The sequence below is a fragment of the Dasypus novemcinctus genome, chromosome 10 (assembly GCF_030445035.2).
Source record: "Dasypus novemcinctus isolate mDasNov1 chromosome 10, mDasNov1.1.hap2, whole genome shotgun sequence".
Taxonomy (NCBI): Eukaryota; Metazoa; Chordata; class Mammalia; order Cingulata; family Dasypodidae; genus Dasypus; species Dasypus novemcinctus.
The window spans coordinates 128336292-128352565 of NC_080682.1; the positions used below are offsets into that span (position 1 = coordinate 128336292).

A 16274-nucleotide genomic window follows, 5' to 3' on the forward strand; every position below is an offset into this window, starting at 1 on the left:
TATCTTTCTGTGTACAAGTCCTTTATTCCTTGGTTAGATTTATTCTTAGATATTTCCTCAGTGAGTAAAAGGTTTTCTGTTTGTGTCTGTCCTGAGGAGGGGGCTTTGCTTTGTGTTCTCTGAGAAAATTGTTCTTAGGGAGCACAAAGATTTCATTTTCTGCACTGTTCCCCTGGGGTTTATTCTTAACTTTCTCATGGAATGCTTAAGCAAGACTTAAGCAAATTTCCAATCAAGGCATGCTATAGTTTCTTTTCTGACTGAGGGTTGTTTTCATGTAAAATTCTGATAGCTTCAGAGAGAGTGGGAAAGCATATACAATTGGGACACAAAAATACAAAAGGACGGGATTTTCCAGTTGGTTAAGTTGGGGACAGGCTGGTGCCAGATGAGCCATATTGAAGCCCAAGGAGAAAGAGACCATGGGTGACCCTGTTTACATGTTTTCATCAATTTTTAATGTGCAATAATTCATCCAACATTAGTGTAGTGAAAAGTGTTTAAAATTGAGAAATGTGTGAATTGAAAATAAAACAATATTTTAAGTATGAAATTTTATATGTAACAAATCCAGGATTTATTTTAATATTTATTTCTTGAATTTAGGAAAATGGACATTTCAAAAGTTTTTTCTAATTTTACTATACGTTCATTTCATTTTCAATTGGTGTAATTGCAGCATTTAACAATTTCCCATGAACCAGTAATCGTGTTAAATAAGCTTGTTTTTTTTTTAACTTCTAACACATATTTATGTATTAATACGTTTTCATTCATGTTACCTTCTGTGATGGTTATATTGTGTCAACTCAGCCAGGTATTTGTGCCCAGTTGCTTGGTCAAGCAAGCACTGGGCTGACTGTAGTAAAAGGGCATTTATGGACTTTAGTCACCATTGATTTTACTGCAGCAGTAAATCATAGACAACTGATTATTATCACATCAGGGAGATTGCCATCTGCAGTGAGTGATGCTTAACCCAACCAGTTGAATGCCTTAAAGGGAAAGTGATTCCAGAATTGAGAGAGAATTTCCCAGCTTGTCTTTGGACAGCCAGCCTCTCCCAGAACTCATCAAGAACGTTCACTGGATAGGAGAGCGGTAAGATGGAGGTGAAGTGAACTTCCCTGTTAGGGTCTCCTGCAGGGAGTCGGCTGGGCGGTGTTGGAGACTCTTTGGGACTGGGTTGTTTTGGGATTTTTGCTGGTCTGGAGGTGTCTGGACATGGATTTGGAGGGAAGGTAACAGAGAGGATCCATCTGTGAAATATACAGGGAGATCCCGGCTATGTGTGGAGGATTCCCTCCTTGCGTAGGCGGAGCCGAGGCAGCTAGCACCACAGCGGCGGGGTTTCTGTTCTTTGTTTTTTTTTTGGAGCCTCTGCAGTACTGGGGAGTTCGTGGGCCCTGGGCCGCCTATTGGGGGGTTGGTGGGAAGGGAGGTGCTTGCAGACCCATTTGGGCAGACAGACGGGGGTTTTAGGGCAAAGCTGGGGGAATTTGTGATTGGAGACACAAACAATAGCATTCCTGCCTAGAGCCATGCCCCCCCCCCCAAGCCCGGCTGCTGACCTACAGCAGTCTCAAAGTGTTAGCAACAAAGAGACACTACCAGGGTCTCATGGGGTGGCAGACATTTGGAAGCTGATTAGGGGAATATTTTGCAAAGCATGGGAATTTCGAGTTTGGACTCTGTTATTAGCGTTTCTGGCTAGAGCCCCTCCCCCGGACCTGGATATTTGATCTGAGTCATTAAATTGGCTGTAGCCTAGAGGAGCCCCCAGGTGGACATTCCCGGGGACCATAGGGTGGGAGGGTTCCTGAAGTCAATTGGTGATATATCCACACAATAAACCCTAGAAAGTGAGTGAATTGTAGGACACAGAACACAGGATAGAGCTTGTGGATGAGACTTCACCCATAGGGCTGGCACCCAGCTGCAGGGATCCCTGAAGGCTGTGATGCACTGTGGTGCTCCCAGGATTCCTGTTAACTGGACTCGAGGTTGCCAGGTCTGAGTTCCCTGGACTCTGGCGGCCCACACGCCAGAGACTCACACCTCTTGAGGCCTCAATACCTCAGACTGTCCATCCCTGAATCCACCACGCCCTGAGGTTCATCTGAGGCCCTTGAATGTTCTAGCCCTCAACGTTTGCATTTTTTCTTCTTTGTTTTATTTTGTTTGTTTTTATTTTTATTCTATTTCTATTTTTTTATTCTAGTTTTTTAATGTTCTGATTCCTGGCATTGCATTATCCCCTAGTCTTTTCTTCCAGCGTATCCCCCAAAGTCTCTCTCTCTTTTTTTTTTTTAATCCTCTCTTTCTTGTCCCCGATCTTCTTCTTATTCTATTTTATCTTAACAATACAATAGGTCCTGCAGGAAACACCTCACATTTGCTGGGTTTCCTCATCCTCCACTGCCTCATTTCTCTGTGAATAGATTTAGGCTATCTACACTATCCCCTTTCCCCTACAACTTGATATCCTCCACCATCTGCTATCTCTCCTACATTCCACCTCCCTTTCTTTGATCCACAAAGCATCTAACTCTTAATTTCTAATACTTTTGTTTAGTTTTCCATCTGGTATCTGCCCTTGAAACTATTACCTTTCTTTTCTCTTTCCCTCTCTCACGAAAACAATAGCTTCTTAGTACATACCATATCCCTCCCATATTCAGTCGTCTACCTCATTATAGGTACTTTCCTACTACAACTCTACACAATTTACATGAGCTAACCTCCATCCTCCCAGAATTCATATTGATGCTTTGTTAACATATATCACCAATACTAATCTACACTTTTTCCTTCCTTACACAATTACCTTTCCCCAGCACTAATACTTTCCTTTAAAGTGAACTTAACCAGCAATAAGAAATTGGAATAGGAAGAACAAAGTGACAAAGAGAAGATATAACACTTATGCAAAAACAACAGCTATTTAATCTCCAAGACTAGACAAAGAAGCTACGGAACTAATTAAACCCGTCAAGGAAAAATGATGACAAGACAGCAACAAAAATCTACAAACCAAACCAGTAATCAGGAAAACATGGCTGAATCCAATCAACAAACTAAAAATCAGGAAGGGGAGCAGAACTTTGCACAAGCAATGAAAGATCTCAGAACATTTATCACCGACAAATTTGATGAAGTAATAAAGAGGTTAACAACATGAAGACAACACTTGGAGGGGAAATTGCAGACATGCACAAAAAAATAACAGATATGATGGAAATGAACACCACAATTCAAGAAATCAAAAATACACTTGCAGCAAATATCAGCAGACTAGAAGAGGCAGAGCAGAGAATTAGTGATGTGGAAGACAGTGCATTGGAAATCAAACAGATAGTAGAAGTGGTCAATAAAAAGGTAGAAAAAATCCAGATAGGACATAGGGACCTGAATGATAATGCAAAATGCTCAAACATAAGTATTATAGGCATTCCAGAAGGAGAAGAGAAGGGAAAGGGGTCAGAAGGAGTGTTGCAGGAAATAATGACTGAAAACTTCCCAAATCTACTGAAAGAGACAGATGTACATATCCAAGAAGCACAGCACACTCCACTGGTCATAAACCCCAACAGGCCCACCCCAAGCCATATACTTGTCAAATTATCCAATGCTCAAGACAAAGAGAAAATCTTAAAAGCAGCAAGAGAAAAGAAAACCATCACATACAAGGGAAGCTCCATAAGATTAAGTGCTGATTTCTCATCTGAAACCATGGAGGCAAGAAGGCAGTGGTATGATATAGTCAAGGTACTAAAGGAAAAAAATTTCCAACCAAGAATACTCTATCCAGCTAAACTGGCATTGAAAAATGATGGAGAGTTCAAAATATTCACAGATAAACAGAAACTGAAAGAGTATATCAACAAGAAACCTCCCCTTCAAGAAATTCTAAAGGGAGTTCTGCAGGAAGAAAGGAAAAAACAGGACAGTCAGAGATGGAGGAGAGTGTAAGAGCAAAAAAAAAGACAAAAATAGAAGGGGAAAATTAAATAATACAAACAAAATATAACAAACACAAATCCAACCAAATATATGACTACCACAAATAATTCTCTGAACGTAATAACACTGAATGTCAATGGATTAAACTCACCTATCAAAAGATTCAGACTGGGACACTGGATAAAGAAATATGACCCATCTATATGCTGTCTACAAGAGACTCATCTTAGACCCAGAGACGCATGGAGATTGAAAGTGAATGGCTGGAAAACAATCATACAAGCAAACAACAATCAAAAAAAGGCAGGAGTAGCTATATTAATATCAGACAAAATAGACTTTAAATGTGAAACAATTGTGAGAGACAAAGAAGGATACTACATTTTAGTGAAAGGGACAATCTGTCAAGAAGATCGAATGATCATAAATATTTATGCTCCTAACAAGGGTGCCTCTAAATACGTGAGACAAACACTGGAAAAACTAAGTGAAAAAATAGATGCATCTACAACTATAGTGGGGGATTTTAATACACCACTATCAACTCTGGACAGAACATCTCAAAAGAGAATCACTAAAGAAACAAAACATTTGAACAGTATATTAGAAGAGCTGGATCTAATAGACATATATAGATCATTACACCCAAACACAGCAGGATATACATTTTTCTCAAGCGCACATGGAACATTCTCCAAGATAGACCATATGCTAGGCCACAAAGAAAGGCTGAATGAATTCAGAAAGATCAAAATCATACAAAACAATATCTCTGACCACAGTGGAGTGGAGCTGGAAATTCGCAAGGGACAGAGGCCCAGACTTCACACCACAATTTGGAAATTAAACAGCACACTCTTAGAAAAACAGTGGGTCAAAGAGGAAATCTCAAAAGAAATCAATGACTACCTTGAAACAAATGATAATGATAACACAACATACCAAAATTTATGGGATGCAGAAAAAGCAGTACTGAGAGGGAAATATATAGCCATAAATTCACATATCAAAAAAGAAGAAAGAGCAAAAATTGAAGAACTAACTGCACTTTTGACGGAATTAGAAAAACAACAACAAAGTAACCCAACAGGAAGAAGAAGGAAGGAAATCACAAAGATAAGAGCAGAACTAAATGAAATAGAAAATAAGAAAGCAATTGAAAAAATGAACAAGACCAAGAGCTGGTTTTTTGAGAAGATCAACAAAATTGACAAACCTTTAGTGAGACTAACAAAGAAAAAAAGAGAAAAGATTAAAATACACAAAATAAGAAATGAGAACGGTGATATCACCACTGACCCCACAGAAATGAAGACTATCATAAGAGGATACTTTGAAAAACTATATTCCAACAAAAATGACAATTTAGAGGAAATGGACAAATTCCTAGAAACACATAAGCAGCCTATATTGGCGAAAGAAGAAATTGATGATCTTAACAAATCAATCACAAGCAAAGAGATAGAATCAGTCATTAAAAATCTCCCAACTAAGAAGACCCCAGGGCCAGACGGCTTCACAGGTGAATTCTTCAAAACATTCCGGAAAGAACTAACACCAATCCTGTTGAAACTATTCCAAAAAATCGAAACAGAAGGAACATTGCTGAACTCCTTCTATGATGCCAACATTATCCTAGTACCAAAGCCAAACAAAGACACCACAAGAAAGGAAAATTACAGACCAATTTCTCTAATGAACCTAGACGCAAAAATACTTAACAAAATACTTGCTAATCGTATTCAACAACACATTAAACAAATTATACACCATGACCAAGTGGGATTTATTCCAGGTATGCAAGGATGGTTCAACATAAGAAAATCAATCAATGTGATACACCATATAAACAGATTGAAGGGAAAAAAATCACATGACTATATCTATAGATGCAGAAAAAGCATTTGACAAAATACAGCACCCCTTCTTGATAAAAACACTTCAAAAGATCGGAATTCAAGGAAACTTTTTGAACATGATAAAGAGTATATATGAAAAACCTACAGCCAACATTGTTTACAATGACAAAATCCTGAAATCCTTCCCTCTAAACTCAGGAACAAGACAAGGATGCCCATTGTCTCCACTCCTATTTAACATTGTCTTGGAAGCACGTGCTCGAGCACTGAGGCAAGAACCAGATATAAAAGGCATTCAAATTGGAAGGGAAGAAGTCAAAATTTCCTTATTTGCAGATGACATGATCCTATACATAGAAAACCCTGAGAGATCTACAACAAAGCTTCTAGAACTCATAAACGAGTTCAGCAAAGTTGCAGGTTATAGGATCAATGCGCAAAAATCAGTAGCATTTCTGTACACCAATAATGAGCAAGATCAGGAGGAAATCAAGAAACAAATACCATTCACAATAGTAAATAAAAAAATCAAATACTTAGGTATAAATTTAACTAAAGAGGTAAAAAACTTATACACCGAGAACTATACAAGACTGTTCAAGGAAATCAAAGAAGACCTAAATAAATGGAAGAATATTCCTTGTTCATGGATAGGAAGACTGAATATTATTAAGATGTCTATCCTACCCAAACTGATCTACACATTCAATGCAATTCCAATAAAAATCAACACAGCCTTCTTTAAGGAACTAGAAAAACTAACTATGAAATTTATTTGGAAAGGAAAGAGGCCCCGAATAGCCAAAGACATATTGAAAAAGAAAAACGAAATTGGAGGAATCACACTTCCTGACTTCAAAACATACTACAAAGCTACAGTAGTGAAAACAGCATGGTATTGGCATAAGGAGAGACACACAGACCAATGGAATCGAATTGAAAGTTCAGATGTAGAACCTCATGTATATAGCCATATAATATTCGATAAAGCCACCAAACCCTCTCAACTGGGAGAGAATGGCCTATTCAACAAATGGTGCCTGGAGAACTGGATAGCCATATGTAGAAGAATGAAAGAGGATTACCACCTCACACCTTATACAAAGATCAACTCAAGATGGATCAAAGACCTAAATAAAAGAGCCAAGACCATAAAGATCTTGGAAAGCAGTGTAGGGAAACATCTACAGGACCTTGTAATAGGAAATGGCTTCATGAATATCACACCAAAAGCACGAGCAGCAAAAGAACAAATAGATAAATGGGACTTCCTCAAAATTAAAGCCTTCTGCACCTCAAAGGAGTTTGTCAAGAAAGTAAAAAGGGAACCCACACAATGGGAGAAAATATTTGGCAACCATATATCTGATAAGAGACTTATAACTTGCATATATAAAGAACTCATATATCTTGAAAACAAAAAGATAGACAACCCATTTAAAAAATGGGAAAAAGATTTAAACAGACACTTCTCCAAAGAAGAAATACAAATAGCTAAAAAGCACATGAAAAAATGCTCCAAATCTCTAGCTATCAGGGAAATGCAAATCAAAACTACAATGAGATACCATCTTACTCCCATAAGATTGGCAGCTATGAAAAAAACAGAAGAATACAAATGCTGGAGAGGATGTGAAGAAAGGGGAACACTCATCCACTGCTGGTGGGAATGCAGAAGGATCCAACCATTCTGGAGGACAGTTTGGCGGTTTCTCAAAAAACTAACCATAGATTTGCCATATGACCCAGCAATACCACTGCTGGGTATATACCCATTAGAACTGAAAACAAGGACACAAACCGATATATGTACACCAATGTTCATAGCAGCATTGTTCACTATCGCCAAAAGTTGGAATCAATCCAAATGTCCATCAACAGACGAGTGGATCAATAAAATGTGGTATATACAAACAATGGAATACTACTCGGCTGTAAGAACAAATACAGTACAATCACACGTGATAACATGGATGAACCTCGAGAATCTTATGTTGAGTGAAGCAACCCAGGCATTGAAGGACAAATACTACATGACCTCAATGATATGAAATAAGCAAACTGCTTCAGAGAGCTACAGTCTGGAAAAGAGGCTTATAGGAAATCGGGGGGTGGAGGAAGGATGTGAGTTAACGTCTGCAGGGGTGGAATCTGTGATGAGCTGGCGGTAAGTATGAGCACAAAATAGGGACAAAATGGGGGCAAGGGGTTGCCTTCGGGTGGGGCTTTGTGGGTTTGAGGGGGGCTGGGGATGGGAAGAGGGGTAATATTGTCCAAAAATTGGGGGGAGGGAGGGGCAACATACGAACATGGGAGAGTGTCAGGTGTTCGTTGAGAACAAAATGTTGAGAAAATTGTATCAAAGTATAAGTAGGAGGGTTACCTGTCTAGGATGCTCAGGGGGTATGGTCTGATGCGGGACGGACTCCGGGGGAATAGCTGAAGGCTCATTTTGCCAAGGTGGATTGTACCATTGGGAAGAGACCCAAGAAGTGAGAGTTGGGGTGGACCCACATCCTGGGGAGGACTAATGCCGTCAAATAGAGAGAACTGTATCTCTCATGAGAAAGGATGGCTCCCAGGGCATTAGGGCAGTTGAGAAAGTCAGGTCCTGAATACTGCTGCAAGTATCTCTGGACATGGCTTCTTGGGAAATGGAGATTGGCTGGCTTTGTGGGCCCCAAGGGGAGGGGAAAATGGATGTGGAATGGATGGAACCAAGGTAAATATGGGGGCAAGAGAGGAGTTCTGTGAGAGTACACGAGGATGAATATAAAACATGTAATATTACACCAAAAACATATAGGGGATGACAGACTAATAATGTAAACCATAAGGCAAAACATAGGATAACTAAAAAATTTAGAAAACTGTACAACCTAAATTATGGACCACATAGTAAGCACAGATGTCACCTTGTTTGAAAGCTATTGTCTTGGAATCTGTACATCAGTTTCAGGAAATATGATATGAATAAGCTAAAAGATTATCGCTGTGGAAGGGAAAAGGTTTTATGGTGGATCTGGGGAAGTACTGTATATTGTATATATGAATTTCAGTGATCTAAGACTCTTGTGAAGCTGACATTATGTTGGGATTCACTTTACAGGAAGTTTTGGATCACAGAGTGGTTCAACAATGGCAGCAGAGGAATACTGATATAGGATGTTATTGACAGGATATATATGGTTGACAGGGAGTTATACAGGGCATATGCCCAGGGTATATAGTAATGTCTAGATATACTCATAGTGGAAAAAATTAAAAACAACAGCTGGGGGGGTACTGGGCCCCTGGCCGTGGGGTCACTGTCATGGACCCTGGGGGAGCAGCAGCAGTCCCCCAGGTGCAATGGCAAGAACCAGGAAGGAAGGAGGGCCCAACAGTGGGCTCCTGATACTAATGGCTATGCTTTTGAGCCTATACACCTGCAATGAGAACAAGGCCTAGAGTAGCACTGTGCCTGGGAGTTTCCTCCTGACAGCCTTCATGTTGCTCAAATGTGGCCACTCTCACAGCCAAACTCAGCATGTCGATGCAGTGCATTCCCCCCATCGTGGGACATGACACCCGGGGATGAGCCTCCCTGGCACCGAGGGATCACTACCACATACTAGCTGAAGATGCAACTAGAAAATGACCTTGAATTAAAGGTTCAATACGGATCAGCAGAATATCCCTATCTACATATAATAACATGACTTCAAAATGCTGTTTGACCTAATGTAAGGGGGAAATGGAAAGGAGAAATGAGATTATAAGGCTATGAGTCTCTAAAAAAGAGTCTGGAGGTTGTCAGAAGGAATGCCCTTATGCACAACTGAGCAGAGTCTAAGAGACAGATAAAGTAGATACAGCCCCAGGTATTGGTTCTTTTGAGGGATAAAGAGACCCATGGGTTCTATGGTCATGGCAGATGGGGTTCACTGCCATGGCAGATGGCCCTTCTTTGGAGCTGGTGTTTCTGCATGATGGAAGGGGATCTCTTCTCACAAGACTTGCATGCTACTTTATTGGAATTGTAGTTGGTGCTGGGGTTTAAGATGTATTTAGGGGATTTGAATCTCTGGACTGATAATATGACACCCAGGCCCAGAGCCTCAACAGACTTCAGCTCCTACACTTTGATTTATTGGACTTACCCCACTCAGCTAACATCGAGTTGAAGAAGGTCAACCACCACACCATGGAGCCTAGAGTGTCTACAACTGAAAGCAGGAGGAGTGCATCCAGTATCCATGTGGAATCTAAGCCCCCACTTGACATAGATGTGCAATGGACACAACCAATCCAATGTCCACAGAGAAAATGTGGAATGGGTGTGGGAAGGGTCGCCATGGTGGCTGCTGGGTTTGGGGAATGGGAGGAAGAGATGAGATGGGGAGGCGTTTTCGGGACGTGAAGTTGTCCTGGGTGGTGCTTCACGGACAATTACGGGACATTGTAGATCCCCCCAGGGCCCACTGGATGGAACGTGGGAGAGTGTGGGCTATGATGTGGACCATTGACTATGGGGTGCAGTGATGTTCAGAGATGTACTTACCGGGTGCAATGGATGTGTCACGATGATGGGAGAGAGTGTTGCTGTGGGAGAGTGGGGGGTGGGGGCGGTGGGGTTGATTGGGACCTCATATTTTCTTAATGTAATTTTTAAAAATAAATAAATAATTTTAATAAAGGATATTACCAAGGCAAGCAGGGAAAAAAAGAACTTTCACTGGACTTTCATTGCAGCCCCTGTTTGTAGCCTGCCTGCAGAACCTGGACTTGTGCATCCTACCGGCTGCATGAGAGACTCATAAAATCACACACTATTGACAGATATCTCTTGCTGATTCTGTTTCCCTAAAGAACCCTGACTAATACACTTTCCTAAAATGTCTTCCCCAGCTTCCCCTTCTTTAATATATTTCAGCAATGGTTTGTCATTTTCAAGTTACAAATCTTCCACCTCCTTGGTTGAAATTTCTTCCTAAGTATCTTGTTCTTTTGATGCTGTTGTTAAATTAATGGCTTTTTAAATTTCCTTTTCATATTATTTGTTGCTGTGGTATAGAAATACAAGAAACTTTTGTGCAGCTTTGCTGAAAATACTTATTAGCTGTAAAAGTATTTTTGTGAATTCTAGAGCATTTTTTATGTATAAATCATATCATCCGCAAGTAGCAGTAGTTTTACTTCTTTCTTTCCTGTTTGGATGCCTATTCTCTTTTTCTTGTCTAATTGCTGTGGCTGTTATCCAGGACAGTGATCAATAGCCATGATGAAATATTATCTTTGGTTTGTTTCTTATCCCATTGGGAAACCTTTTAGTCTCTCCTAATGACTAGAAAACTAAATATGTATTCCTGATTTTGTTTGCTTATTTGTTTTTAAGAACAGATGCTTATTGGATTTTGTCAAATAGTTCTTCTGTGGCAATAGACATGATCAAATTTTTTGTTTCATTTTCTTTGAATTAATGATATATGTTATTTTGTATTTTAATAGACTTTATTTTATGAGTTTTTTACAGATAAATCGTGCCTAAAGTACAGAATTCCCATGAACCACTCACAGACACACAGATTTCCCTATGCTTAACACTTTGCATTAATGTGGTAATTTTGTTAAAACTGAAACCCTGTGACAAGATTTATATGTTTAATTTTAATTCATAGTTTATGTTAGGATTCACTGTTTTTGTTGTAGAATTCTATGATATTTTAATCCTTTTCTCCTGGTAGCATATATACAACCTAACATGTTCCATTTTAACCACTTTCCAATATACAATTCAATGCTGTTATTTACATTCACAATATTGTCACTATATCTGCCATCCCAATTTTCCCATCACCCCAAACAGAAAATATATGCCAATTTAGAGTTACCCCATTCCCTATATCCACCCTGACACAGGTAACCTGGATTTTAATTTCCTACAATGAAATTCATTTTTTCAGAGCTCTAGGGAAAGTATGCAGAAAGTATAGTTATTTCCTATACCCCCCTTTTCATCCTCTGCCCACAGGTGTCTTTTTTATTCACATCTGGCATTAGTGTGGTACATTTTTTACAGTTGATGAATCAATATTGATCCATTTTTGTCAATGAAAGTCCATAGATTATGTTAGAGTTTACACCGGATTTGTGTAGTTCTATGGGCTTTGACAAATGTGTAAGGTCATGTGTTCATTATAGCACCATATGGAACAGTTCACTCACCTAAAAATGCCAGTGCTCCACCAACTCACCCTTCCCTCCCTTCCCCAGAAACCTGGCTATCTTGAACTTTTTATTGATTCTATAGTATTGCCTTTTCCAGAATATCATATAGTTGGAATTAGATGGTATGTAGGCTTTTCTAGACTGGATTCTTTCACATAGTCATATTCATTCAAGATTTCTCTATGCTTTTTCATGCCTTGATAGCTATTTTGTTTTTGTTGTTGTTTTTAAAGATCTATTTAATCACCCCATTGTTTGCACTTGCTGTCTGCCTCTCTGTCCATTTACTGTGTGTTCTTCTCTGCTTATCTTCTCTTTAGGCAGCACTGGGAACTGATCCTGGGACCTTCTGGAGTGGGAGAGAGGCGATCATTCTCTTGCACATCTTACTATGCCAGCTCTCCATGCAGGCCAGCACTCTGTGCAAGCCAGCATTCCATGCAGGCCAGCACATGCAGGCTAGCACTACTGCATGGGCCAGCACTCCATGTCGGCCAGCACTCCGTGTGGACCAGCATTCCATGCAGGCCAACGCTCTGTGTGCACCAGCACTCTGCATGGACCAGCACTTCCCTGTGGGCTAGCACTACTGCACAGGCCAACACTCTATGTGGGCCAGCACTCCACCTGGGTTAGCACTACTGCATGGGCCAGCACTCTGCATGGGCCAGCACACTGTACAGGCCAGGACTCCATGCAGGCCAGCACTCCACATGGGCCAGCATGCAATGTGGGCCAGTACTCTGTGTGGGCCAGCTTTCCACTTAGGCCAGCATCCCTTCACCAGGAGTCTCTGAGATCAAACCCTGGACCTCCTATATGGTAGATGGGAGCCCAATCGCTTGAGCCACATCAGCTTCCTGCTAATATGTTTTGATCACTGGAAAACACTCATTCTATGGACATATCATGCATTGTTTATCTGTGCACCTATTGAATAGCATCTTGATTACTTCCAGTTTTTGGCAATTATGAATATGCTGCTATAAACAATTAGTGCAGGTTTTTGTGTGGATGTGCATTTTCAAGTAATTTGTATGAATAGTTAGCTGTATCAGTGCTAGATTGTGTGGCAAGCCTATGTTTAGCTTTTTAAAAAACTGACAGTCTCTCTTTAAAAATGACTGTTCTTGGGAAGCAGACTTGGCTCAGTGGATAGGGCATCTGCCTACAACATGGGAGGCCTGTGGTTCAAACCCCGGGCCTCCTTGACCCTGTGGAGCTGGCCCATGCACAGTGCTGATGCGCGCAAGGAGTGCCCTGCCACACAGGGGTGTCCCCGCATAGGGGAGCCCCATGCGCAAGGAGTGCGCCCCATAAGGAGAGCCGCCCAGCATGAAAGAAAGTGCAGCCTGCCCAAGAATGGCACTGCCCACACAGAGAGCTGACAATTCCCGTGCTGCTGACAACAACAGAAGCAGACAAAAGAAGACCATGCAGCAAAATGGACACAGAGAACAGACAAGGGGGGAGGGGGAATAAATAAAATAAAATCTTTAAAAAAAATAACTGTTCTGTTTTGCTTTATCACAAGCAATGAATGAGAGTTACTGTTGCTCCACATCTGCACCCACATTTGCAATTGTCAGCTTTTGGGTTTCTAACCATTCAAATAGTTGTGCAGTGGTATCTAACTTTTAAAATTTTGTATTTCCCTAAATACCCACATCCTAAAGGCGATGCAAATGCTTTCCTATATTTCTATGTCATCTGTATCTCCTTTTTGGTGAGGTGTTTATGCAGATCTTTTGTCCATTTTAATTGGGTTGTTTTTTTATTGTTGAGTTTTAAATGTTCCTTGTATATTTTGGATATAAATACTTTATCAGAAACATGGATTGCATATACTTCCTCCCATTCTGTAGTTTATCTCTTCATTTTCTTAATAGTGTCTTTTGCAGAATACAGTTTTTAATTTTTAAAAGAAGCCCAACCTAACATTATTTTTTCTTTCAATATATTGTGCTGTTAGTATTCTGCATAAAGTCATTGCTAAACCCAATGCCACCTATAATTTTAAAAATTGTATATTTTTGCATTTTATTTTTGAATAATGATGCATTTTGAGTTTGTTTTAGAGAAATTTATATAGTATATGTCTATATTCTTTTTGCATTTGGTTGTCCAGTTTTTCCAGCTTAATTTCTTGGAAACTCTGTCCTTACATCTTTGAATTGCCTTTGCTCCTTTGTCATAGATTAGTTGACTATTCACTATATATACATGGAGGATTTACTTCTTTTCTCTCTATTCTGTTCCAATTAACTGCCTGTCTATTGTTTATCCATGACCACACTATTTTAATCACAATAGCTTTATAGTTTTGTTTTGTTTTGTTTGGAATGCAGTATATTTTTAAATACAGTAAAAGCCACCTGGCAGTTAACTTGACAAGTTAACAAAGCTTAAGATTTACCAGGTCATATCAACATTCACAGTCTTTTTACCCACATGAGAATTATATGTGGTAGTGTTTACCTGGAATGTGTATACATTTATAGAGGCAAGAAACCTTTGCAAATTCAGATTTAAAGGAGCTGAAAACAGAAACGATGTCCAAGGGTGGTGTAGCTGTGATTTGGAGATACTCTACTTCCTCCAAAGTTTGTGCACTTCCCAAAAGTTGAGCCATTAGGAATCCAGAAAGCAGCTGCGGCACTTGTAAGAGCTTGGCTACTCATCTTGCAGGGTTTCCGGGCCCAGAAGAGGAATATGAACTCTCTACTCTTGCCAAAGTATGGAACCCTTAATGTGCCCACTGTGGGTGTCAGAAGAAGACTGGCATCTGGATGGAAAAGTCATCTGGGAGGCTCCCTGGCTTAAGTGTCTTTGCCATGGAGGGCAGCTGGGGTAGTGAGGGGAGGTGGAAGGGAGAGAGAGGGTAGGAAAGAAGATAAAATGAACACTATGTGCTTACAGAGAGGATCACTTACTGTCAGCATGCTGTGTCCACCCATTTTCATCACATGAAGAATCTGGGTGATTCTATGAGGAAGAAAGACTGCACATGGGGCACCAGCATTACAGCAAGTTCACATGAGCAAAACCTTCCATCACATTCTCTAGAACTGGTGAGGCAGTCCTTGGGCAGGCAACTTGGCTCAATCTGATACATTGAGACCCATGTTCCTCAGGAAATTAGCATGAGGTTTGTATAGTGGTTACTTTTTTATTATTGAATTATATTGTAAAGGCTTAAGTAGTATGTCTACAATTTAATCAAGACAAAACAATTTGCATTTACATCAAGGACCCATTTGCTGTAGTGGCATAAAAGAGGCACAGACAAAAGATCAAGTACATGTTTTTAAAAATAAAGACTACATGTTTTACCTGGTCCCACTTTTACTATTTTGGACTGTACATTTCCTCCTAGAGAACTAACACATTTATGTTAAATCTGATTTATCTTCCCACATTTAAAAAATTAAATACAGCTTCTCACACTTTCTAAGTTATAAACAAAAAGGAAATTATTTTAAAAAAGTAAATCTGCTGTTATCCTACAGTGGAAAGGTTGAGTAAAACATGGCCCCTCTGTGGCTCATCTCAAGGAAACACATTTACTCAGAGGAAAGCATTTGTGATCTGGGAGTAAGTTTCCCACTTCCTTTGCCAGACCAGATCTTCAAGTGTTTCTGGTCTCAATTGCAAAGTAAGTGAAAATGTCTGCATAACATGTATAAGTCAAAAATCAAAACAGGAAAACAGGGCTAATTAAAATAAAAATTCTATGCCAGTCTAAATATATATCTTCAGCTTTTTCCTTTTTTATTGCAGATGGTACTTAAAAATAACTTACCTTTTTAATGTTTTATGAAACTCAAATGAATAAGTTTAAAAAGTTTATATTTCACTTGATTCTACTGAAATTTCAATTACCTACTACTTTACTTACCCAACTTATACATGAGGTAAGTTTCAGCTAAAAAAAAATTCCACCACAAAGATAAAACTGGTTCAAGCACATGCAAAATCATAATGCCCTACTCATGTTCTGAGTGTACAACTTTCACTATCGTGTATCCAAGAAAAATCCAAATGGAACCTAAGAACAGTGTTTAAAGTTTCTAACTTCTAAACACACACTTACCGATCTAAAAAATATTTTGTTACCAAATTGTACAGAATTCATGTTTTACTGTAAACAAAGAGGACACATTTCCAATATTGCTTGATAGCCAGCTGTCAGTTTTCTAAAACACTATATTTTTGCAGTAAAATATCCCCGCTAGAAATCAA

General features: G+C 39.5%; 1 long non-coding RNA gene across 2 annotated transcripts in view; it reads left to right on the top strand.

Moving 5' to 3' along the window:
• LOC139439898 (uncharacterized) overlaps nt 1-15370 on the top strand; it is a 46657-nt gene extending 31287 nt beyond the window's left edge. For both annotated transcript variants that reach the window (XR_011650004.1, XR_011650003.1), the window contains exon 3: nt 12353-15370. This is a non-coding gene — a long non-coding RNA (uncharacterized lncRNA). The remainder of the gene's footprint in view (nt 1-12352) is intronic.
• Nucleotides 15371-16274: the final 904 nt, after the last annotated feature.